At 39.4% G+C, this 26,970-nt stretch overlaps 1 protein-coding gene across 19 annotated transcripts in view; it reads left to right on the forward strand.

Annotated features, from left to right (window-relative positions):
* LOC124154514 overlaps positions 1–26,970 on the forward strand; it is a 270,506-nt gene that overhangs the window by 71,456 nt on the left and 172,080 nt on the right. The window contains exons 2-8 of one of the 19 annotated variants that reach the window (XR_006863951.1): positions 10,452–10,522; positions 12,925–13,084; positions 13,158–13,381; positions 13,453–13,611; positions 14,388–14,583; positions 14,840–14,945; positions 15,141–15,426. The exons of 4 other annotated variants lie outside the window; for them this stretch is intronic. The gene's annotated coding sequence lies outside the window, so the exon portion shown is untranslated. Of the gene's footprint in view, positions 1–10,245; positions 10,288–10,451; positions 10,523–12,658; positions 12,852–12,924; positions 13,085–13,157; positions 13,382–13,452; positions 13,612–13,691; positions 14,297–14,387; positions 14,946–15,140; positions 15,427–26,970 lie in introns of those variants that run through there. 14 more of the 19 variants (XR_006863952.1, XR_006863946.1, XR_006863950.1 and 11 more) reach the window with 14 other exon arrangements.

Consider the following 26,970-nt stretch of genomic DNA (forward strand, 5'->3'; position numbering starts at 1 on the left):
AGAAAGTGCTCTTGATGCAACCCGCGGTACATTAAAAAACACATCGAATGAGAATAAGGTGAGGCCAAAGGAAAATTAATTTTATAAATATCGTAGAAGGAAAAATGTTACAATTATAGGTGAGTCATATGCATGATTTCTTAGCCTGAAGGTTTCACCCTGGCATTCACAATAACACTGCCTATTTATCTAAAAAATTCGCTTGTTATTGTTCACTAAAAATGCAAAATGCTAAACTGGATTTTTATCACGTAAAATCACTTCAGCAACGTGAATAAATGGCTGAAATACGAATTTTGTTCGGTCGGTATCGCCATTGTCTACTCTTAATTATTCTGTTCTGGTGACCCTCGCCTAATGTAGCAGTTTATTCCTAAAATGTTTCCCTTTACGTTAGGTGCCAATATTAAACTTTAATATGGAGCCCTACTTCTCTTGTAATTGAAGGAAGTCACACGAAAAAAAAACAAATGCTTTTCTTTTCATCGTTGCTCCACGACTTCCTTTGCTCACGAAAGTCATTCTATGTTTGGGTAACCTTCATGTCCTTCTCGCCTCTTGCCCTAATTATAAATACGAGAACGTCGAGTAAATGCTACTTTTTATTAGTGAGCCGTGCGATACGGATTATAAAAATATCCCTGCTGCATACCAATGTCGAGAAAGAACCCACGAATCCGTTTTCATGCCCACGTAATCGCATTTCAGTTTTCGGCCATGGGCTTTAGTTCCCCTTATTTCGCCAGGGGGTGCTCGGGGCGTGGCATCAGATTCGGGTTGCCAAGGAGCGACAGTAAAGGAGGGCATATCATAACAATGGGGTGCTTTCCTATCATTTTTTTATTGCCTAAATCGAAAATTATTACTACTGGAGTATTTATTTCACGCTTTTAGATTTTTTAATGACGATATCTATTTTTCACGATTAAATGAAGAGTGAAAATTTTCAAGCGCACGAAAACGCGACTGGCAAGTATGAATGCCGGGAAAAAACTCCGTGTAACATCGTTCTGGTTCCCGCTGCCGCAAGTGAGGTGACCTTGGGGCGAGGCTCTGAGCGCTGATACGACGCAGGCTGCTAGCGGGTCGCGGTTGGCTTAAATAAGGGTTATTAATACCTTACGAAGAAAACTTTCCGACCTTAGCCAGTTTTAATAGGTGATTTTTAAGAGGTGATTCCCTGAGCCCTGTGCCTCATGCATGCATTGGTAATCTCAGACGATGTAAAACTCCTATCTACTCGTATAGAAACTAGGTCCCTGTGACGTCACGTGGAGTGGCATCGTATGGGCGCCAATCTGGCCTTTTTCAAATGAGGATAAAATTGACCCTAGCGATTCGTCTAAACCGGTATTTCTAAAACTAAATAATTTTTATAATAAGAATACACTAATTGTGGGTAACGAATCGCAATCAATGCCTTTCGTTTTCTTTGTTAAAGGAAGCTACCCTATTACAATGGGCAGGGAAAGCTATAAAAATCTACTTCAGTCCCATACGATTGTATCACCTGCCAGACATCCTTTGCTGCTACTTTTCCCTCCTTTGGTCTGTCCCTCACCTTCACCTCATCCACCCCCACCACGTTTCCACTAAAACCTCGTATCATTAATACCTCGTTCCCATCACCAGCATTTTACGATGGTAAACCAATTCTAAGTTTGGAAACTCTGGTGGAAACCGATTCTCTGATTCGATTGTTTTAGTATCTCCTAAACTGGCAGAGGTTCGTGAGTACTAGCCACTTTTGTATTCGGTACGTAGGGATGGCCGAATTCTGGTAAGATGGAGTTAATCTCATTTCATGTGTACATATTTCTCAGTTCTTTTATGCACTTTACGATTGATGTGGTAACTAGTTTCCATCACCACCCCGGTATACCGACGACATACCGTTTCTATTGTACTCGGAGAAGCTCATTCATGGCATGATTTTGAGCAAGTTTATTCGACTAATAAACACGTAAATTGAATCTATTTGTCCAGGGTGAGGTTGGATAGGTCTGGAGTGAGATACTAATGGTCCCTAGTAAGCTCCTCGTGAAAGAATTTCTCATGTTGAACCTAATATATTTAGCACTACAAACGCATCTACTGTTTACGTCTTTATAGGAATAGCGGGTACAGTTGTGTCATGATATGCGGTTACGGTAAAATGAATCGCGTTTACTGAAAGATGAGGGGACGGATCATAAAGACTATTTCGAAGTCTCAGGAAGGTAGCTATGCATTAATATTGATATTTGTTAAAATAGCTGAGTAATTTCCATAATATGTTATTGATTTAAGATAAAGAAGGATTTGGTTCTTTCCCGGCGAATGCTGTTGATGAAATCTTCTCGGGAAATCAGCCGGGTGATGATGGCCATTGCTGCCAACGTTTCGATGGCATTCTCTGCCATCGTCTTCAGGGCGAATGATGGACGACGACGACGATTTAAGATAGATTCATACAGTCTAAATGATCCCTTTTTATGGATGACACCATCTTGAATTGAGTCCGAATTTTTTAGCCGTCGATATGGTTGATACGGTTCAGTATACTCCCCTTAGCTAAAATATTCACCAATTTGCAATTTCTGCAGCGGATTTGAGTGTTTTCTTTTCTCAGATTATCTCTAGTAGCAACATGGAGAATATAATGAAACTTTTTGTACTCATTATATTCTTATTTTACGGAGGATTTTTTCCCTTTTTTTCTCCGCTCGTTACGGCCTTGTGCGCGTATGTAGGATTGGGATTGTCTTTGGGACGCATGGAATGACGGAATTATGGTAAGATGGAAATACTCCTAATAAGATGGAATTATACTCCTTTCATATGCGTAAAAAGATGAGTCCCATTACACAAATTACCATTGAGGTAGAAGATCCTATACATGCAGTTTATATTTTGCATACATACCTACTGTTTATATTTAAAGCCAATTCATGACATGATTTTGAATGAGTTTCCCCGTGGCGTGAGATATTAGTGGTCCAGGTTTACGGCTTTGTGCGCGTAAATAGCATAGTGAATAGGATTTTTCCCCGTAATGAGAACTGTAGATGCGGAAGCTTTAATCTTAACTTCGTCTCAGTCAGATGCGAAACACGAGCCTCTGCCCAGATCAAACCCTTAATTTTCTACTTGTTACGGGAACGGAAATTATGCTGCTGGGCGCCTTGAATTGTGTGGAGGTCCACAGTGTTATATTATTTCTTTCATTTCTTCTTCATTTTCGCATCCATGAGTTGGGCTCAATCTTTATATCCAATGTAGCCGTCCCTGTTACCTAGGAGACTGTTAACAATTAATTTATTTTTCAGCTGTAATTTAGAGTCACTTGTGTCCAATAATCTTTTGTAATGGTGTTCCCTCGTAAAATTCGAAATCACTCAAAGGGAAACTTACAAACATATTACATAGTGTATTGATCATCAATATACAAAAGTGGTAAATTGGTGTTTGGTTCATAAACACCGGGATAGCATAACATAAAAAAAACGGATTATCTAAAGTTGTGATTTTCTGAGAAATTTAAATCTCGGGTGTCCTAATATCCTTGAACGGCTCTTTGATGAATTGAATTATTTCTATGGTAACAAGATACTTTTTTCATTCTTGTTTTTCCACGAAATCCTTTTTAAAACTTCACACCCTTTGATCATGCATTCCATATTCTCGGGGCTGCTCAGAGCATCCTAATATTTACCGTCACCTTCATAAATTAATGCAAATCAGTAATATTTGTGGGAAAATTTTGTCCTTGGTTGTACATTTTATTCTTTTTCCCACTCCAGCTATCTGATACCTAAGATAGGGAGTATTGAATATTTGCTATAAATCCCGAAATTCATTCCAATCCTGCTTCCCACATTGACTCACACCCCTAAAATAAAACCATCTCCAACGTTGGAATCCTTTGCCTTATAACGAAAAATATGTCCCTAGGAGCTTTTCTAAATCTCAATTCATGTATAAAAATACCACAACGAGCAATATTCATGCTCAGGCTAATTTTTTCTGAGCTTCCCCGTTTTTCCATCCGGCGGCGACAAAAACTGACATTAAGCGAGGACATTTTCGCGGGGAAAATAAACGTGCCAACTCGGAAATATGAGATGATGAGACGATTCGTTCATTTTTTTAGTCGGATCATTCTTGGTGACCCTTGGAAGAAAGGGGAAATTGATTTATCTGCCTCTGAGTTAGTCACTTGATGCCTTTTCAAAAAGTGTTCAGACGACTTTTGTATCTATTTATATCGTGTAGAAATCCATCCTGGTACAAAAGCGTAGGTTTCCGCGGCGATGATCATGGTGCGTATGGGTTTCCGGGCGCTCCAGCCGCGTTCGTCGGTATTGGGTGACGACGGTTTCGAGAGCCATCCTGCTCCCGTCTTCAGGTCGAAGTGGAGAAGCTTAATTTTCCGCCGAGTTATATAGCGTGGCCCCTGGGCGCTGATTACGTATTTAAAACCGCATAAAACCGTTTCAGGGTTGACTTGGTGGACATTCGATATATCCAAGGTAAAAACTACAAATGGCAATTTCCACACTTAAATACAGAACTCAACTACTGATCATGGTATCTCACATCGTCACTTCGTCTTTCCAGCTGCTGACCATTACGAGCTATGCTTAAAAAACTTATTCATTCACCCCTACCGACCCTATCTTCCCCTTCACGCCCTTCTCTTTCGCAGCTCAACCGATACTCTTTGACTCCTAAAGTCCCGACTGTCCACATAAAATAGCTAGCAATAGCTATTGGTGTTTTATATTTTACTTGAAGGATTTTTGTTCGTGTTTCGTAATTAGATGTTTCCTTTGTCAAGTCAGAGAATTGCTTGGAGAAAAAGAAAGGTTTTTTCTTTGACTGATATCTTTACTCAGTTGGATTTACTGCTATTAGGCGAATTGGGGTTTACATATATTTTTCTTGGAAAGTTAGCTTCCGGTACATATTAATTTTATGTGAAGTGCTTTTCTGGCGTATCGATGACTTTCTAGTACTTGCATCTTTTCCAGCCAGGGTGGCATGAGTTGGCGTACACTTCCCTTATTTGTTAATGATCGGTCTGGAAAATTGCTCTTTTCACATCCCGACAAACACCAAGACCCTATCTTCATCACTCATTTCGTCAATTAGGTTATTTGCGAACAAAGATTTAGTATTTTTATGGAATATTTATACTCGTGGTAATAATGCTAATGTGTATTGATTACTTCATCTTTATAATGTCTTATCTGCCATCGTTTTTTAATACAGCAGAACAAATCATTTTTGTGCCATTTTTGTTTTTCATTCATTTGAATCTTATGCCAGGATTAAGACAGAACGTAGAATGCTATGGGAAGTATGAATGCAATATTTTCACCAATTCTATTTATCTAGGTGACGAATTCATGATCATTCGATGGCACAATCTATCGGAAACCATGATAGCATTAATGAAATAAAGAAATAAAAACTTTGTAAGGTTCGCTGTTATTTAATTATGGGCAAGACCCGGGTTTCGTAACTTGGTTACATCGTGAGGTGACTGGTAATGCATGCAACTTATATTTATACACAAAGTACACAAATAAGTCAGTGAGGACATTAATCAGAAAGGAAAAGGGCTGGTTGAGAGGGAGGGGGTGAGGGTAAAGCACGGAATGGGGGGGGGAGGGGGAATTGGGGAAGGGGCAGCCTTGATTTGGGACAAGGGTTTTTCCTGTGAGGATAGGTATCTGAGCAGCGAGGGGAGAGCGGGGTTAAAGTGGGTGAGGAGACGAGAGCTAAGGAAGGTAGCGGTGTTGGGGAAGAAAAAGAGAATTAGCGGGGTACATTGGGTTTTTCTAAACCATAATAGTCTATGATAGGTCGTTGAGTCCGGCTGCGGATGGTGCTGGTATGGGTTAATGACTTCCTGGAAGGACATGGGTCACTGGGGGAATTTTGGTAGAAGCACTGCGTAGTATTCGTTCTTGAAAATTTTTAACGGCACACAGGTGGATAGGCACTTGAAAATTTAAAGGTTGTCACTGTAGGAGTTCACTGATGGGGATGGAAAAGGAACAGGAGTGGGAGGGGAGCACTTGTTCGTCGGCAAGGGGGGTGTTGTCCTTTAAATGTTGCATTGTCTCCAACGTTTCCAGGGCATCGAGTCTCCTCCTGTTTTCTTCTGAGTGGAGGATGTCCGGCTTGAAATCACTTTTGTGTTTGCCATCTAGTAAATGATTGGCGAAGTTGGATTGCTCTTTTTTCTTCTTGAAACAGTTGTGATGCTCACTTACTCTGATCTTAACACTTTTCTCCGATCTGCTGATGTATTTCATACCACATTCGTCCCACTATAGGCAGTAAATTCCACTTCTTTTCTCTGGTGGGAAACGATCTTTGCAGTTGGGTAACAATGTTTTGAGAGTTGAGGGGGTGTTATATGCAATTCTGTATTTTTCTTTCGGGAAGCAGGAGGTAACAGAATGAGAAATATTTCCTATGAAGGGAATCCTGCACCAATTTTTTGGAGTGTTGATATGGGAGAGCGAGGACACCATTGATAAGGCCTGTTTCTTCCGCACATTATTGAGGATGTTATCTATTATTGCACCTTCAATACCACGCCGCAGTCTGCATTTCCCGCCCTCCCCTGATTTATAAACCGCCTCCCGATTCAGGTCCCTTCGGAGCAGCGGGGTCGTGCGCTTGTCTCGCCCCGCTGCCGTGCGGGTGGCAGCACGCACAGATATATACAATAGATTGGCAATGGGAGTGGGGGGGGTGAAGCCATGCCTTTCTGCTGGCGGCCATGTTGCTTTCACCGACCTATGCGTTTGCGTAAGTAGGGAACTGGAGGAAAATTACATTGTGAAAGATAATGGCGCATTGATTAAGGCTATGAACTATAGAAAACGTTGTCATTTTCGTTTAAGATGTATCCAATTAAAAAGAAAGGGACCGATCTTGACACTTACGTGGTAAATTAACCAATCTTTGAGCGGCACATAACCGTGACGAAGTTATGAAATTGGTAATATAAGCTGAGCTAAGATTAATACTAATTCGGTTCCTGCTCAATATTATGGAATTGGAATCCATATGCATGAGTTATCTCGAAAAAAAAATATTGTGTCCCAAATGTAGAAGGGGCGTAGCAGATGGGGAAAATGGTTAACTACGTCGTCTGCTAGTGTAGGAAGGTAGCCTACAATCGTGAATACATGGTATTGTTCACCCTTAGATTTACCAGCGACATTGTCACACTATTCAAACAAAATAATTCGAAAATTCCAAAGGTTTGATGCTTCCACTTACTGTATTTTTGTTGTCAAAGAGTTGTTGCTCAGTTAGAGTTGTCAATTAGACGAAAAACATAGAAGCAATGCTACCTAACCTTTCACTGCCATAAGTAATCGGGCCAAAAATATTACGTAATTAAATTTGATTCAACCTATTTAAACCCATTATGATCTAACTTTCTGAGCAAGGCATGCTGCTTGGTGCTGTAAAATGCTTTTCTGAGGTCGTAAAGAGTCAATGCGATTGAATTCCTATCCTTAAGCATCAGAAATATAATTTACATTATTTTATATAGGCAGTGTTTTGGATTTCCCCTCACGATCACCCAATAGCGAACTTGAAAAGAAGTTATTGGCTTAAAAAACTCAACGATTTGATCCATGATCATCAATAATCAGTTTCATGTTGTTATAATATTCGAAGGGGAAGCAGACTATAATATAAATCTTACATCATGAGGGGGTACGTTTTTAATTAGAATTTCTATCTTACCGGGATAAGTGATTATAACAGACACCATGTTCTATATAGAAGCCACAAAATGATCAAATACCTGATAAGTGCTACATGGAAAGGTTGAATTATAATGAATGTGACCGTGTCATTTCACCGCGAGCACATGCAAACCATTATTTAAGCGATCGGTTTCTCGGAATTTCACTCAGTAGATATTAACAAAGTCAAAACTTATGCTTTTGAAAGAAATTCGTTAAGTTTCCAGATAGAGTTAAAGGTGCATAATACACGCTCTACATATCTAAATAAATAATAATACTACAACGGAAATAAAATTCCGATACAATGTAATAATGCAACAGCGGAAAGTATATGACATAATGGAAACTGGAGAAAGTCTTTTCTTGGTAAACACAGAAAACACAACTGAAAACATCATGATGATTCCGTCATCAAAACACAGACACCGAGACAGAGAATGCACATGTTATTAACCCCTCAACGCCGTCATGCGTACCCAGTACGCTTCCTGACCTACTGTATATAATTTTTTTTCTCCACCAGATATTGTATTTTAGATTAAAACAAATTGCTCTATCTTTTGAAGAAATGCTTTCCCTCTCCAATAAAATATTCATAACGACTTTAGGCCTTCAGAAATTTTTAAAATGATTCGATGAAATTCCGTTTTAAACCAGCACATTGACGACTTCGGTCGAAAAACTCAACGCCTATATTTATTCAAACGCTTGAAAAATTATTATATAGTAGCGCACTACATTATGCAAGTTTACAAAAAATTTTAATGATAATGATCGTATATTATGAACGATATAAATTATTGAATGATAGTATGCCAATAAGGTGAAGTCTTCTTAATCTCATCCGGCCGCTGGGATGGTATTTAAATAAATGCCCGCCGTGCTTGAGGGGTTAATTACCGATCCTAGAGATATGAAGCTACTGCATTTGAAATGATATCGCTTTCAGAAACTCCGGTAAATATCCGCTTCCGTCACACACCTTTAGAATTTGTTTTGGAGAGCAATTTGCATTTCAGCAAAAATAACGTGTCACAGTTTCATGATGCTATTTCTACAACTATGTGAATTTTGCCAACAATAAATTTAAAAAGGTAGAGCAGAACCTGCACTTCACATGATATAAATTTCGTGGCGATACGTACAAAAAAAAGGCTTTGGAAAATATTTTCATGCTCTGTGAGATGGAAGCGGAGACATTACTGAAAGCAAACCATGCTTTCCTTATATCTATTATTTACGCGTGTAGAGACACATTTTCGCCCCCAGGAAAATTTCCCCTCGTAGTATACTTAAATGTGCACCCCCACATAACGCAGTGGTTCACCATTCTTCTTTTAAAAAGCTCCAAAAGCAGGAAAAGTAGCCTCTCAAGTACACGTATGTTAATGGCACATGAGCAACGGTCGGTGAAAGCAAGATGGCTAGTTGCGCAAAATTCTTCTGCCGGCCGGCTTCAGCGCCACCGTGAGGAAAACATAGGCACTGCCAATCTATTGTATATATCTGTGGCAGCACGCATCGCGAATGGACTGTTGATGCTTCCTACACCTCCTCGTAACTCCCTCTAAGCCATCTCGCGGCCTCTGCTTTGGTTTGGATGATGATGGGTAATCCGCCCAGCATTCTGAGTAATGCGAAGTAAACCCGCGTAACGGAAAGGTATTTTTCATTGAATCATTGCTGGAATGGACTGAAATGTCAAAATCTTTGAGAAATAAACAGGGTGCCTAAGGTGACAGTGTAGTTGAAGTGGCTGAATCCAAGTTTAACTGCAGGAAATTTCGACGTTATTATCAAAACAAGAAATAACAAATCTATATCTACAAGATGCCTCAATAGGCGTCCAGTGGGAGGTTCTGGGACACTGAAAGTCAACTAGTCAGAGAATTGCATATTTATATTATATTAATGTCTGAATTCTACCATGCATTTATTTAATTCCTTCGTTACTCGGGAGAAAAACAAAGTCCCTTGATTGTCCTTCCGGATAAGTATTTTTTATTTATTTTATCGCTTTTTATAATCTGGAAATATGTAGTGCTAATTTTAATGAAGCCTATCAATGAAGAGTGTCAAGTCATAGCCTGACATTTCTACGTAAGCCCTAAATGAAGTGAAAATTTATTTATTCGACATTAACTTACCGCCACGAATAAAAAATCATAGATCCTTATTGTCGAAGAACGATTGAGGATAGATCAATAGTTTTTCTCGAGTATTTCAGATGTACCCCTTGCCAATAAGCCAATTATGCTTCTAATCTATCCTTACACAGAGAACGGAATAAAGTTCCTGGACTAGTTAGAGAAGCGCAAGCCATCATATGAATTGCCGCAGTCACTGAACTAGCGTTTCCACCACGATGCGTCAGACAACCCGGGTTACATCGGTTGTCACCATAGAGCATCTGGAGAGGGCGTTAGGTGAAAAAAGTGAAGCCAGCAGAAACCTGTTTACCCGATGCGCTTTTTTTCGTCCGCCATATTCCTTTACCCCGCTCGCTCGTTTTCTCATAAAGGTACGTGTTAAGAAAATCACCTAATTTTCAGTAATCCGATGCTGCTGAAGCATTCTGAACGTATGCTGATATTCTAGAATTCATCTTTATACTGATATATTATTTTCTCCGTTAAAAAGTGAGTATTTAACCTTGAAAACGACATTTTTATTCAACCTTCGCAGATGGTTTGCTGCGCGGCTTACGGGTGCAGTAATTGCCCCGATAAAAGGATACCAGGAATTACATTCCACCGGTAAGTTGCAAAATAGTCAATTATTAGTAATATCTGTAGCATTTGCTTGAAGTGCATGGTGAACCTTGTAAATTGTCTATGTATGTGCCACGTGCAGCAGGTGGACTCCTGTGCGGCAGTTTACAGGTTAATTGCTACTTAATACTTATCAGTGCTAAAATTATATTATTCTATGTTGGATTTTGTCATGAGCGATAATGCTTATCATAATGAAGTAAGAAATTTAAAAAAATATCAGTTCGTTTTTGGAACTCTTTTCATCTCTGCCTACCTTCGCTGGTGAACATTTTGGTGTATTGACATAATGGTAAAAAAGGTACCAATTCGCTGTGCAAGTTGTGAGATGTGAGTGAATACTGTGCATCATTGAACACTTAGTGTTCAGATATTAGGTCTATTTAGAGCGGAGATACGCATGGCACTCTAAGGCACCAAAATTCGACGTCTGTTAAAAACATAACATATGTTCAGGTGGTTCTCAACCAAGCATTGGCAAATTTATTTTGGTTTCCACAAATTGTGGAAATAAGATCTAAAATGCAAAATTAATAAGTTATTATACTGGCCTTACAATTGCGTCTCATGTTTTGATAGGAATGCCAGGCAATATTACAATTATCGACCGAAAAGTTATTATGATCATTAGCGATGACCAGTAGCATCACTTACTCAGCAGCAAAAGAGCATGAAATTCAGGCAGGTACTGGCCTTCCACATCCAAATCTCGGTAAAGAATTAAGGGGCATTCCTAAATTCAATCCCTGCGTGTAATGTGGATTACACTAGTTGTGCAGTACACCGTCCGTCGGATGGGACGTTAATCTACATCTACATCTACATCTACAAATTACCCTGCGAGCCACCTCTAGGGTGTTTGGCAGGGGGTGATCAATCACCAGCATGCAGCATGCATTTGGACTCCCACATGCACACCACACCATCCAAAAACGTCCCGTATAATAACAAACTATACTACTATATGCTGTTAGAAATAGAATATAGAATAGAAATTCAGAAACATGCAGTAAGTTTTACATAGGTTAGTAGGCTACACTACAAGTCATGCAATCTATTTACGCGTTCTATTGCTGCCGTTATAATCTCTTATTGATCGTGGAAAAAATGACATTCGAAATCTGTCTGTTCTGCAATCTATCTCTCTTATTTTTTTTATATGATCTGATCTTCCGTAGTACGTTGGCGTCCGCAAGATATGGTTAACTTCGTCAGAAAAGACACTGCTCTTGAATTTATCTAAAAGGTTTAGTCTATTTTTCAATCTACGGTCCGACAGAGATTCCCATCCGAGTTTATCTAAGAGGTCAGTTACACTAACAAGACTATCGTAACGACCTTTCACATACCTGGCAGCTCTTCTTTGCACGCGTTCTAACTCTGTTATTAAGCCTTTTTCATGAGGGTCCCAAACACTGGCAGCGTATTCCAAATGTGGTCTAACGAGGGAAAAGTAGCTAATTTCTCTCACTTTGTCGTCGCACTTTCCTAATATTCTTTTGACAAAACCCATTTTACGATTAGCTTGACCGGTTATTTCTCGAATATGTTTATTCCACGATAGATCATTATTGAGTCTAACCCCTAGATATTTCACAGATTCAACTGCCTTTAACTGCGCGCCCCGAATGACATAGTTACGCTGTAGGGAGTTATTCTTCTTCCAGAAATTCATTAATCCGTGGTCCCCTTGGCGCCTTTCGTTAAGAGCAGGCTAATGCCGACGCCGGGTTTCTATCCACCCTTCATCCTCAGTTCCTGATCCCAAGCTGATCCATTCCTGATTTAAATATTAAAAAAAAAAAACTTTTAAAAATATATTCCATAGTAGTAACGAAGACAAGAAAACGAACCTTAAAAATTTAAACAATAAAATTCTTAAAAATTAACACAAAAAAAGTTCCCTGAGCAAGCATCGATCTCGCTACCCTCACCTTCACAGTTGGACACCGTATCCACTGGGCTGTCACCCAATTGTTTAACAAAGGCGTTCAAAACAGTTTATATTGCGTACCTTCATTTTTTACGATTTTTAATTGCTTTTTTTTCGGAATTTTACGAGAAGTGCGTCGTCTCGCTTCGGCATATTACATTTGTACCCATAAACTACCGAATCGCAAAATTTGAGCTCGATCGGCGATGCGAAGGTCGTGTATTCCCCTTGTAAGCTGAATCATAATTACCTGGCTTTCATCTCCTTGAAGGGTGTCTGTAACTGGAGGCTGACCTAATGATATCTACATGAAGTCTAAAATGAACTGTATTCTGGATTCGAAACGACTTCTTTTTAATTGATGGCATTCTTTTCCTATCGGTAAGGTAATTTTTATTTACATAATATTCACAGCCATTTTTCGTGTTGTGTTCAAGAGTTACTTACTTTTCAGGAATGTTTTTGGAGTCCATTCTACTTGGTGTAATGCTATGTTGGATTTTGTACCTGAGGAATGTTTATGGCACGCTCCACACCGATGTGAAACATGAGATATAAACTCTATTCTGGATTTGAGATCACTTCTTAAGAAATGGGGGTGTCACTTCCTATTGGTAAGTTTTCCATTTGCTTTGATAATATTCACAGAAATTCCGAGTTCCAGTTTAAAAGTTACATACTTTTCAGAAATGTGATCGTCTTCAACGTGCTTGGAGTGATGCTGTGTTAAATTAAGTTCCTTAAGAATTTCTATGTTTACGAGAATATGTATGACATATTCCGCTTGGATGTTGAGTATGAAATATGAAATGATGGGGGTCACTAAGTGGGGGAATGACATTATGCTGTACTTGAACTGTAGTCTGGATTTGAAATCACGTCTAAAAAATTGATGGCATCTCTTTCTGGTGGTGTTTCATTTTGTTTAGATAATATTCACAGCCATTGTTAGAGTACTGTTCAAGAGTTACTTACTTTTCAGGAATGTTTTTGAGTCCATTCTACTTGGTGTAATGCTATGTTGGATTTTTTACCTGAGGAATGGTTATGGCACGTTCCACGCTGATGTGGAACATTAGATATAAACTGTATTCTGGATTTGAGATCACTTCTTAAGAAATGGGAGTGTCACTTCCTATTGGTAAGTTTTCCATTTGTTTTGATAATATTCTCAGCCATTTTTCAGCTGATATTCTTCTTCAAAATGTACTGCCTTTTCATAAATGGCTGGAAGTCATCCTGCTGCTTGTAATGCTGTGTTGGATATTGTACGTGAGGAACATTTATCATGTGTTCCATAACGGTCTTGTGTCAGATATATGAATGATTTGTCATCGTATTGAAAAATATGTAAAGGATAATAGCCAGATATCACCTGAAGATCAATAAAAACAAGACTAAGAAGCTAGTATGCAGTGGAGCAGAGGAGACTAAGACGAACATTAACCCATAAAAGCATAAGCTAGAATGGGTGAAAGAGTTTCCTTACCTGGGAAACCCAATTATCAAGGATGGACAATGCAGGATGTAAATAGACAGTAGATTAGCTCATTGAAAGAAGGCTTTCTGCAAAAAGGAAGGTCAGATGGGAGGGAAGAAGGGCAGAGGAAGGTCCCGAATTAATGAGGGAAATGTGACAGGTTATAAGGGATGTGAAAGAGAAGAAATCCATTGCTGTGAAAAGGTTAGCGGACAGGAGAGAGGAATGGAGAGCTGTGTTAAACCAATCTTAGCATTGGTGGCTAATGATGATGATGAATGAGTGATTAAGATTGACTTGAGGTCTTTGCTGAATTGCAATATTTGTTCGAAATATCCTATTCATGGTGAAAATGTTTTTTTCCAATAGGTTAGGTTTTTTACCAGCATAAATTCACTGCCTATATTAAATGACTCTAAATTTTCTTTGTTTTCCAGAAATGTTACTGTTTTATGCTACCTTGAAAGTTAAGATTGTTTGATGAGTGATGGAAGTGCATCTACAAAACATTCCATGAAAGTACTTTGTATGTATGTTAGGTTTCCTTTTCCTAATGGTGAGAAGCATTAATATGGAGGACATGATTGGAAATGCCTATTTTATATGAAATTCAATCACCAATCCTGCTGTTTGGTAAGTGGTTAATTTTAAGACGTGAGTTAGCTTGAATAGTCAGAAAGCATACTATAGTGGTCATTAAACAATGGAATATTTTATTATTATTGTAGTTATTTAATGAAATTATAAATGCAGATATTTTGGTAAATGATGAAATGTATTTGTCAAGGAGTGATAGTGTTGTGGAATGGTGATTTCATATTGTTCTGTTTTATAGTTTCCCAGTGGACCTTTAACTTTTTAACGGAATTCTTGAATTACTGCATTTCAGCTCCTTAGCAGAGGAGGGGGGGGGGGAGTCCAGCAGAAAGACAGTGCTAGTAGGAAGATCACCCTCTCGACATAAGAATTATTTTGCAGAAAGTTGTATGCAAATTGTAATTGATCATTCATTGTTCTACTGATGAAATAGAAACTTAAGTGATAGCATTTTTCATAAACATCCAGAGGTTTACCTTATTGGTGATACTAAGAATTTGATATATCACACAGACTCTGTCCATAGAAATTGTCAAATATATCCTATTTAGGTGTAATAGAGCTGAATTGTTTTTACATATTTTTCATTGCAGGTTCAGCTAATCCAGTAGCCAATGTAATTGAGGGTGTATGAACATACAGAAATTGGAAATAATCCTGGGTGTGTGGCAGCCTCATCGTGTATTCATAGTTCTCTTGTTAATCTGAATACATTATAATGGAATGTTACATCATGTCTGCCTAAGATTTATTGTTAATTTGGTTACTTTGTATGAATTGTATAAGTAATCAGTTTGAATAACATTGTTAAGTCATTCTGGAAATCTGAAAATGTAACATTTAATGGGTGTGTACATTATATAAGTTGGAAAATGGCAATAGTTTTCTTTTTTTAATACCTCCTTCAAAGATATCATTTAATACAGCTGTCATCCACGGTGCATGTTCGTCTGATTTTAGGGAAGGAAAATAATTTCTGATTTGTCAGCACTTGAAATTCACCAGACCCATCCTCAATTTCTTCAAATACTACTGTTTTGATAGCAGTTTACTCGGAATTGTAAGCAAAAACTCTTTCGATATTGTCTCTTAGCCGATATTTTACTTACCTAATGCGCAAATTTGTCCTTTGTTGAGGAAGCCCTTTCCATTTAATGGCCATGAGGTTTTTAACAGGAGTTTCGGAAATGATTTACACCGTGAAACACTTGGATATTGAAGTTACATATCCGAAAAAAAGTCCGGTGATAAGAATGGAAGGTTGATCTCTGTGTGTACAAAGTTTTTCCATCAATACTTTAGTACAGCATTGATAAGTAATTGTAGGCATGATTTCCGTTGTGATTATTGTTTGATGAAAATCAGATAGAGCCAAGCCCTCAATGCAGAAATTTTTAACCGACTATCTTTTCGATGCACTTGTTGAGAAAGATCATCGATTGACTCTCGTATCCTTCCCAGGCCAACAGCATCATGAACGCGTCTACTTCCCACGTCAAAGTTCCTAAGTCTTACTAAATCATTTCTTTCCTTGAATCACGATTTATGCACCTATATTTTTGACGGATTATAAGCCAAATAAAATCTTGTAGTGCACGCAATAGCAATTAAACGTCGTTATTATCGTAGCATTCAGTGTCCTCCCATTCCTCTCTCGTCCATTTATCCTTTTTTATTTACTTTCATAACTGAATTTTGTTTAAAAAGTTCTACTGTGATCATCTCAAGTTATAACGTAGTGGTTTCACATGAATTCATCAGTTATTTTTCACCTTACGGCTGAAAATTAGTTGCTAATGTCGCAAATGACTTGTCGTGCGTCATATTTTTAATTTGCTACACCGTGGTTGAATCGTTTATTTCATCCAAAAGATGCATTTTTTCCTGTTTTATATTCAACAGATAACCTTCCCTCATCGGTGGGAACGGCTTTTTCCGGCTGTCAATAGGTAAAATATTGAGTTTCCTTTGACGAATTCCCCATAAGGAACCATGTATTTCTGCTCCACCCGGGGTAATGGAATATGGCGGACCGGCTAAAGTGCCACGCCACCCTGGCTTCACTTTCCTACCGTAGGAGGGGTAGCTAACGCCCTCTCCAGATGCTCTATGGTTGTCACCTCCGTTCTCGCTTCAAAATATTACCGTCGTGGGGGCTTACCAGTCTATGATGAGCGTGTTGGGAGCGGGCCACATCTCCCCGCCCTGGCTGTCCGACCTCTATGTCCCATCGCTCTCTCGCGGTGGCATTCGGAAGAGTAATGTGCGCGAATGGAACACGAGGGGGGTCGTGCCTCTCGGTTGAGATCAGGCGTAGTTTAGGGATGCAGATCGGAATGATAAGCTCCCGAGTTATTTAAAACGAGCTCTCTCCGACTGGATCCTTCGGCTGGGCCGCGCCAACTTTCTCCTGCTGTGAAGCGATAACGCCAAGGGCACGGTCCAGCGGCCTCCCAGCTGCGGTGGATACAGGGGACTTGGTCGTTCTCGCCCTTGTAGCATGGGGAGGTGAGATTCAGTAGCTTGCTTTCTGCTGATGTTCACGGAAAATTATATATGGAGTCCTAAAGCCTCCATTTATCGTAGACAAAATCATAGTCCATGTCCATGAAGTTGTAATAAATATTCCAATGAGGCTAAGTTACGAATCTATGTCTTCACGGCGTTAATCCAGTGTTTCTTCGGTCTGGAGTTTGCTGATTACGAAAATCAATGCAATGGACATAAATGAGTTGGAATAGGTTTGGGAGGGAAAGGCTAGAGATCCCTTGTAAAACAGAATTTGCGGTTAATGTCGCTCTCGCGTGGACTACCGACGGTCAGTCCCTCTAATGAGGGTTCGTCCTCGACTCCGAGCCTAATCCGACCCTTTCCCGGGGTCCGAGCTCGCGACGGATGGACCCAAAACACCGGGAGGGCCCCCACCCAAGTGGGCCACGTGTAGTACAATTTTGATTTTACAGTTCCTCTCGTGCTATCAACAATTTATTGCCTTTATCGTCTTCTTGATGACACCAGAAATACGGTCCTTTTTTGATCGTCTTTCTACGATGATTTTCAAGAATTTTATCCAATCTGCGCTAGAAGTCCCGTTTTGACTTGGCAACGCTGCAGCCATTAACTTTGGGGTGGGATAGGCTAGCCCTCTCACTCGACGCTCAACAATGGCAAACCCTGTTATGACCTGGGAATTGGAAAGTTGCAAAGAATTGAAAATTGCATACTAACAAATACGTCCACATTCATGCAAAGGAAAAACTTGCCAACTGCTCAAACAGACAAGATGAGAAGGCATAAAGGCCGCTTTATACGGCGAATTTTCATTCGAAAGATCATTCGAATTAAATTCATTCGTCTTTCGGTGGGGTATGACGTACTAAGTGGAGATTCGAACGGTACGAATTGATAGCGGAAAACCATTTTAGTAAATCGTGCGTTTTGTGATCTCGTAACGAAGTACATAATAAGTTGTTTTCGCTGCAGGGCAACGATGGTTATGCTTCAAGATAGTGCGCTGTGATCACAAGGAAACTTACTCTTCAAATGACCATATCATTTATATTATTCACGGAATCATTCAAGCAAATTAGGCCATGCTTGAAATTTAATTCTTATGTGTTCCTTCAATGATGAGAGATAGGCAATACTGTGATTTCATAGGGGAGCCAAGATAACGTAACGGCTCATTTTCGTTCTACTGTGTTCATCGACTAAACAGAGATTTTGTCATTAATTGGGGCTCTCAACCCAAACTTAAGCGCTCATCTCATGTAATACATTTTAGTAATAGGAAATTATACAAAATATTGAAGCAATCGAGGAGAAAAAGGACGTTTTTATTCATTGAATATCCCGAATGTCATTTCCGAATTACCCATTGTAGACAATTGATGTTTGTGAATTTATGTTCTCTCAAAGTACATATTATTATTCGAGCTTTGTATGGTTACTTTGCTTCTAAAATTTTAAATATGATCTTAAAATTCCGAGGTGCATGCCAATGGCAAGATGGACGCCGTGCGCTCATATCATTCACGGAAATCGTTGAATCGCGTTGAATTTGTGTGGTGTTTAATTAAATGTCCAAAATTCAAAACTATTTTATTATGTTCGTATTACAGACCACCTAACTCAGATATAACGTCAATGTTGGATTTTCAAAATCAAATAAACAGCGTAGCATCCAAGTATCCTGAAAGAAACTTGATTGTGGGTGGAGATTTCAACGTACCTTCTATAGATTGGGAGACTTATAGCTTCATTCCTGGTGGGAGGGATAAAGTGATCTGCGAGGCCTTATTACACACTTTTACATCTAATTCATTGCTTCAAATAGCATCCGCACCAAACAGAGGAGAAAGTATTCTTGATTTATTAGCGACAAATATACCACATCAGGTAATAAACATTGGCACTGTTGAAGAAATAAGTGACCATAGGGTAGTAACTGCAAAGCTTTCTCTAAATACCGCTGTAAACTTTAAAAAGAGCGTAAAATTTTCATTTTTAAAAGAGCTAATTTTGATGGGTTTAAGAGTCATCTGAAAATTGCTTTCCCAGCGTTTCAAGAATCAACAATAAAGTTAAATGTTGAGGGTACTTGGAAAGCTTTTCTTTCGCTCGTAATCTCGGTAATAAATAGCTGCATCCCTAGTAAAACAAAAAAGAAGGCAGCGAGCCGAGATGGTATGACGCGGAAGTGAGAAATTCATTTAGGCGAAAAAGAGCGTGTCATGCTAAAATGAAAAAAGTCAGCTCGGATTTATCCACAAATGAACGCGAGCTAATAATTAAAAAATATAGGATGACTAAAGCCACCACGCGGGAAGCGTTCAGCAATGCGTTCACGAATTTTAAAAGAAAAACACTAGTAGAGCAGTTACAGGATAACCCAAAAGCGTTTTGGTCATATGTTAGGGAAGTTCAAGGTAAACGATCTACCGTATGTTCGCTGAGAAACGACAATGGAGATGTGTTGACAAGCAGTTACGATAAAGCCAATTTATTAAATTCCTACTTCAAGAGCGTGTTCACCGAGCCTTCCGAGAACTCACCCGAGACCGATGACAATCCCTGTATACATAAGATGCCAGCTATTGACATTAGTACGCTCGGAATAGAAAATATATTGAAATCGCTTAGTCCAAATAAATCACCTGGTCCAGACGAAATCCCTTCTCGCGTATATAAAGAACTAGCCTCAGAACTTGCCCCCTACTTGCAGTTAATATTCAGTAAATCCATCAAGCAACACGAAGTACCTAATGACTGGAAAATCGCTAATGTAACGCCTATATTTAAAAGTGGAGACAAGGAACAGCCATCTAATTACAGGCCGATATCTTTAACGTCCATCTCATGCAAAGTCCTTGAACACATCGTAGTCAGCTCGGTAATGAAACATCTAGACGCGCAAAACTTATTAATGGGAAATCAACATGGATTCAGGAAAAACAGGTCGTGCGAAACTCAGTTAGCGCTTTTCGCCCACGATATTTTAGTCTCCGAAGAAGACAACATTCCAGTAGACGCGATTTTTCTTGATTTCAAAAAGGCATATGATAAAGTACCCCACGGAAAGTTAATAATAAAACTTAAATCTTATGGTCTAGACGAAGATGTCATTTCCTGGATTTGAGAAATTTTGAGCAACCGTGTCCAAAGAGTAGTATTAGACGGTGCAGTCTCCAATGAGGTTAGAGTCACTTCTGGCGTTCCTCAGGGTAGTGTCATTGGCCCACTCCTATTCCTTCTTTATATAAACGACACTGGCGAAGTAGGACACAGTAAGTTACGATTACTTGCAGACGAAGCTGTAGTTTACAGAGAAATCCGTTTCAGCAAAAATATAGATGAACTAACGAATGACCTTGCTGCTATCCAAGCTTGGTGCGATGCTTGGTAGTTAGAATTAAATTTGAAAAAATGCGTCGTAATGCATTTCTGGAAGAAGAACAACACCCTACGACGTAGCTATATGATTCGGGGTACCCAATTAGAGACTGTTGAATCCGTGAAATAACTAGGAGTTAGACTCAATAATGATTTATCGTGGAATAAACATATTCGAGAAATAACCGGTCAAGCTAATCTTAAAATGGGTTTTGTTAAAATAATATTAGGAAAGTGCGACGACAAGGTGAGAGAAATTAGCTAGTTTTCCCTCGTTAGACCACATTTGGAATACGCTGCCAGTGTTTGGGTCTCTCATGAAAAAGGCTTAATAACAGAGTTAGAACGCGTGCAAAGAAGAGCTGCCAGGTGTTTCATAGGTCGTTACGATAGTCTTGTTAGTGTAACTGACCTCTTAGATAAACTCGGATGGGAATCTCTGTCGGACCGTAGATTGATAAATAGACTAAACCTTTTAGATAAATTCAAGAGTCTTTTCTGACGAAGTTAACCATATCTTACGGACGCCAACATACTACGAAGATCAGATCATATAAATAAAATAAGAGAGATAGATTGTAGAACAGACAGATTCCGAATGTCATTTTATTCCACGATCAATAAGAGATTATAACGACAGCAAGAGAACTTGTAAATATATTGCATGACTTGTAGTGTAGCCTACTAACATATGTAAAAATTAATGCATGTTTCTTAATTCAATTATTATTTCTAACAGCATATAGTAGTATAGTATGTTAGTATACGGGACGTTTTTTGGACGGTGTGGTATGCATGTGGGAGTCCAAATGCATGCTGCATGCTGGTGATTGATCACCCCCTGCCAAACACCCTAGAGGTGGCACGCAGGGTATTATGTAGATGTAGATGAAATCATTCAAGCAAATTAGAACATGCCGTAAATTTTATTCAAATTATCATTCGAACGCAGGAAATTTCTGTTATACACGGTTAATGATGGTCATTCGAAAGATCATTAGAATGATCTTGCGAATGAAAATTCACTGTGTAAAGCGGCCTTAAAAAAGGAAAATTTCGGAAACATGAATTAAGGAAGACATAAGTTAGTAGGATACACAACAAGTCAACAAACCTATTGGTAAATTCTACATCTACACCTAACACCATGGTGTTTGGCAGGGGGCGACCAATCTTCAACATGCAGCATTGAAGACGAAACTCCATGCAAGTGTAGAACTAAAAAGAAATACAAAACATGCAGAGAGTCGTCCGAGGGAGTGACGCGAATAATTCTAGTAATTGAGACACCATTGCTATTGTTAATAATACGAGGGAAGAATAACGATTTAAATATCTCTGATTTGCAGTCTATTAATACAGAGTCTTCCGAAAATAATCGTAGCTTACTGTGTACTACTTCGCCAGAGTCGTTATATGTAAAGAAGCAATATGAGTGGGCCAATGACACCACCCTGGGGGACGCCAGAAATGACCTCAACCTTATTGGAGACTACACCATCTAATACCACTCTTTGGACGCGGTCGTTCAAAAGCTCTCTTACCCAGGAAATGACATCATCATCTAGGCCATAAGATTTCAGTTTTATTATTAACTTCCCGAGAATTATTATTCTGCGTATGACAGTGGTTTTTTGGACCTCCAATATGTCTAATTAATCATTTTTTCAATGCGTCCCGGATGAAAAGGATTCTTCCGTTCGTCCCACCCGTATCTGCTTCCGCTCTCCTCCGCTTCTCCACCCGTATAAGTTCACCCCCGCGCACACAACTTGCTGTTACCGCTCGCCCTCCTCCCCCAAAGTGCTTTATGCCCTCCATGCGTCTTCAATCCTCATTACGCTTCGTGTTTGTTTTTTCGCCGCCTCCCACACCCAGCCCCCCGTCCCTCTCCATCTCTTTCTCTAACCTTTTCGACTCCTTATCTCGGACTCGCTAACTTCACTGCCAACGTCCGTACACACCTCTTCTTCCCCTCCTTCACTTCTCCCACTAACCCATTCCACTCTCCGCAGCTAACTTCGCATACGAACAGCACTTTATCTGCTCGATACATTTCCCTCACTGCGAGGACCATCTCGATACGGTAACGAGGCCCGCAGAGCTCGTAAAGCTGTCGGCGGGAAAGGATTCCGACCCCCATCCGATCTCCGACTCTTTCAACTCCGCTCCGCAGCCTCTGTCCCCTCTGTCCCTTCTACTCGTGGTACAGCAAGTGTTGAGGAGAATTTTCGTACTTCTCAGCGGTGGAATATTTGATTTTTACCCTCACGCCTAGGAGTAATGATAATAGTAATGTCTGACCAATGATCACAGGTTCCCCCAATTACGATCAATACATGAAACTATCTATATAATAAATAAACGGATTCATCTCAAGTGATCGTAGAGCTCAATGAACTTTATTCAGATACGATAATTGTAATGAAGTCGGGCAACACATTCAATAAAATCATATGTAGGCGGGAGTCGAAATCGCGATCGTTGTTGTGGCAGGGGAGGACTTAATCTGCCGGCACCGAGACCGGCGAAGTCATTAACTCTTTTACTGACACAGAGTTTTCGTTCTAATTTTCCTGTGAATCGCATCGTTCGACGTTGGATTACTTAATGAACCAGTGATGTTCGTCGTGGATGACATAAATGCACAGCAGTCATTAGTATGTTACGATGTTGGTTGGTTCATCAAGTTATCGTTCGTTATTTTTCTTACGAAATTGTCACCTACCGCGAAATGAGTGAAGACCTTGACGTTGACATCGTCTGTTCAAGCAACGATCATGCGTGGAACCAGGCGTGAAGACAAGAACTGAGCCCTATCCATTGCAGCGGCATTCATTACGTAACTTCCGTAGGATGTCTGCCTATCGCCTAATATGGAAAGTCAACATGAAGGAGTCACATATCTTGGAGTTACGATAACTTCAAATCTATCGTGGGGATCTCCTATGAGTAATAAATAATTGTAGCATAGATCTGAAGGAGCAAGGATTCGTCAAGAGTTTTGGCTCTATGGGAAGGTTTTCGGACCAAAAAATGGAAGAGTTATTACTTCGCATGCGTCTAGTCTCTTCCCGAATGTACTGCACGCTTATGAGATACACCGCATAAATATTTAACCCACGAACCAAATTAACAGCAAAGAAAAAATGCGCGAGGCGTCAAAAACTGCTTTGGGTCAAACGGGGAGTGGGAGTCTCAAGAGACTCATTAGTCACGTATTTACGCATATTAAATTTTTGCAATGACCGTGGAGAACTGGATTCTAGGGAACAGTTAGAAATTTTAAAAATTATTGACAATCAAGATAGTACCCTTATAAATGAATACCTCTACCCATCCTTTTCACCTATTCTGGCGTCTGTTTTAAAATTCATCAAGTAACTAGGTAACAACAAGATTAACAACAAGATTAAAATTACAAATTATAATTAGCGCCTGATGATGATGATTACTCATTGAAACCCGGGTCGCGCTCTTATAAAATAAGTGGTGTAAGTAACTGTCTATATCCAGGAAATAATGGAATACCACATAGTTAACCAAGAGTTAGTGAATTTTGTTCGTGAAGCAAGTACGGCTACTCAAGTAAAGTTATACCGAAAGTTATCCATCAAGAAACGGATCGCCTCTCTCAATATTTATTTCAACAGCATGTGTCTCCGGCAGAATCTTACCCCATCTTACGTGAACATCACAACATCTTCACGGTCGCCAGCTGCTATCCATGCCGTTAGGAAGGCTTCAAGTGAATGGATTCGGAGAGAATTGAGAAAATGGTACGGAATCCGAGATAGCATCTCTTACTATCTATTCGTTTTGCATGTTGAACTTACGCATTCCTTGCACACTGTGGAATGGTCAGCTATAGATGATTATGTTCGTCAACTCAGCAGTGTTGCAGCTTTTAAGAAACGTGAGATACTAAATCGTAAAATACTGCGGTTGAAAGGACGGACGACGGCAGCGATCGACGACGTCAATGGAGCACCACAATGCCATAAATTCCACCAGAGAGTATTAAATCTATCTCATCACAAATTTGAAGTGGAAGAAATGGATGTCCTTTCTAAAGGGCTAAAGTACGCCCCTCCGATTCCTATAACCCGTAGTGACCTGGAAACGTTAGCGATTGAGTTCGATGTTGCCCTTAAACGAGCGGATACAAGCCTGAAACATGTTGTTGCCCACGAGATATGTAAGATTTATCCAGCTATTTGTGACTCACGACCTTCTATAGATGCAGTGCAAGTGCTGAAAACAGTTCGATCAATTCAAAGACAGCTAGTGACTGAAGATTTGGTGATTCAGAAAGCTGATAAAGGAAATTGCCTGGTGATTTTGAAGCGGGAGGATTATATTAAGAAGTGCTATGAATTTATTCAAAAATCAAATTTGTCACTGTTGGAGAAAGACCCTACGCAGAAGTACCAAAAATCTATCAGAGATGTCATACGAAGCTCAAAAGAACTTTTCCAACCCAAAGATAGGCATTTTTTGTTATCTAAAAACCCTATTCCTCCTAGACTTTATGGGCTCATTAAAATTCACAAACCGGACGCACCAATCAGACCAGTGGTGTCGAGTATAAGCGCTCCAGCGCACAAACTTGCCCATACCTTGACTCAACTGATCTCGCAGCACTCTGCATTTATGTCTAAGCGTGGTATCAAAAATTCGATTGATCTTGTGGACAAAATTAAAGACATCATACCTCCGAAGAACTCAAGACTAGTATCTTTTGATATCGTCAACCTTTTCACTTGTGTGCCACCAGAGGAAGCAACCGGCCTAGCAATAGATCTCCTGGGGGCAGCCAATATTGCAAAGAAAATTTAGGACGAATTATCCACCCTTCTCAAAATATGTGTGGCACAAAATTATTTCAAGTTCGATGGTAAATTTTACAAACAAAGTCGTGGCCTCGCTATGGGCTCACCACTTTCTCCGTTGCTGGCAGATGTTTTTGTTGATAGTTTGGAAAGGAAAATTTTTAGCTCAGGGCATAGCCTACTAAATTCTGTGGTATACTGGTACCGGTACGTTGACGATATTATTGTGCTTTGGATTGGAACTGATCGGCAACTGGATATGTTCTTGAGTTTTTTGAATGACATCCATCCCACAATTTCATTTACCTGTGAAAGAGACTCCAACCATTGTTTAAATTATCTGGATCTTACAATCAAACTCGATAAATGCCGGCATTCCTTCTCCATTTTTCGGAAACCCTGTTATACCGATCATGTCATCCCAGCAAGTTCAAGACACCATTACTCTCACAAACTTATGGCTTTTCATTCCATGATTCATCGCCTGTTAAGCATACCACATTCCAAAGAAGACTTTAAGAAAGAAATCATCACCATTAAACAAATTGCTTCTGCCAACGGTTATTCTCAAAATTTAATAGATAAACTGATTTTAAAAAAACAGAGAAGATTGGCTATCGACCAAATGTTTTCGGCGGACGAGGATAAAAAGAAGCAGTGGTGCACAGTGACGTACCTCGATGCACTTTCTCTGAAAATGGCTCATCATTTACCCAAGGACAAATTCCGCTTGGCTTTTAAACCTTATTCCACCTTAAGGAGACTGATCGTTAAATGCAAGGACCATATAGACCGATTGGATAGATGTGGAGTATATTCTTTGAAATGCAGCGATTGCAATGGTGTGTACGTGGGACAGACAGGAAGAAGTTTTGAAATTAGGAAAAAAGAACATTTAAGTGCTTACAAACATAATAAAGATGAAAAGAGTAATTTTGCTAAGCACTTAATATGTAACTGCCACAGAAGCGACTTTAAAATGAATATTTTAAATTTTTGCAATGACCGTGGAGAACTGGATTCTAGGGAACAGTTAGAAATTTTAAAAATTATTGACAATCAAGATAGTACCCTTATAAATGAATACCTCTACCCATCCTTTTCACCTATTCTGGCGTCTGTTTTAAAATTCATCAAGTAACTAGGTAACAACAAGATTAACAACAAGATTAAAATTACAAATTATAATTAGCGCCTGATGATGATGATTACTCATTGAAACCCGGGTCGCGCTCTTATAAAATAAGTGGTATAAGTAACTGTCTATATCCAGGAAATAATGGAATACCACATAGTTAACCAAGAGTTAGTGAATTTTGTAGTATATTGAACGTTCAGCCCCCAATTCAAGTCTTTAGACAGGTGGACACCTAAATATTTACAGTTGTCACACCTAGGAATAGGGTTACCTAAGAACTGATAGTCCCTTTTGGTAGACTTTATCTTGTTGCCGAAGGATATAAGCTTACATTTACTAACGTTTATATCCGTCCCGTTCTGAGTCACCCAATCTGCCATTTTATTAATGTCCACTTGCAGAGTTTCATGATCGCTCTCTCCTACTATCTGTTTATAAATAATGCAATCGTCGGCAAAAAGTCTAAAATGCGAGTTAATTTTGTTTGGGTGGTCATTTATATAAATTAAAAATAAGATTGGCCCAAGAACACTACCTTGAGGCACCCCCGATGTAACCATT

Source organism: Ischnura elegans, chromosome 1, assembly GCF_921293095.1.
Source record: "Ischnura elegans chromosome 1, ioIscEleg1.1, whole genome shotgun sequence".
NCBI lineage: Eukaryota > Metazoa > Arthropoda > Insecta > Odonata > Coenagrionidae > Ischnura > Ischnura elegans.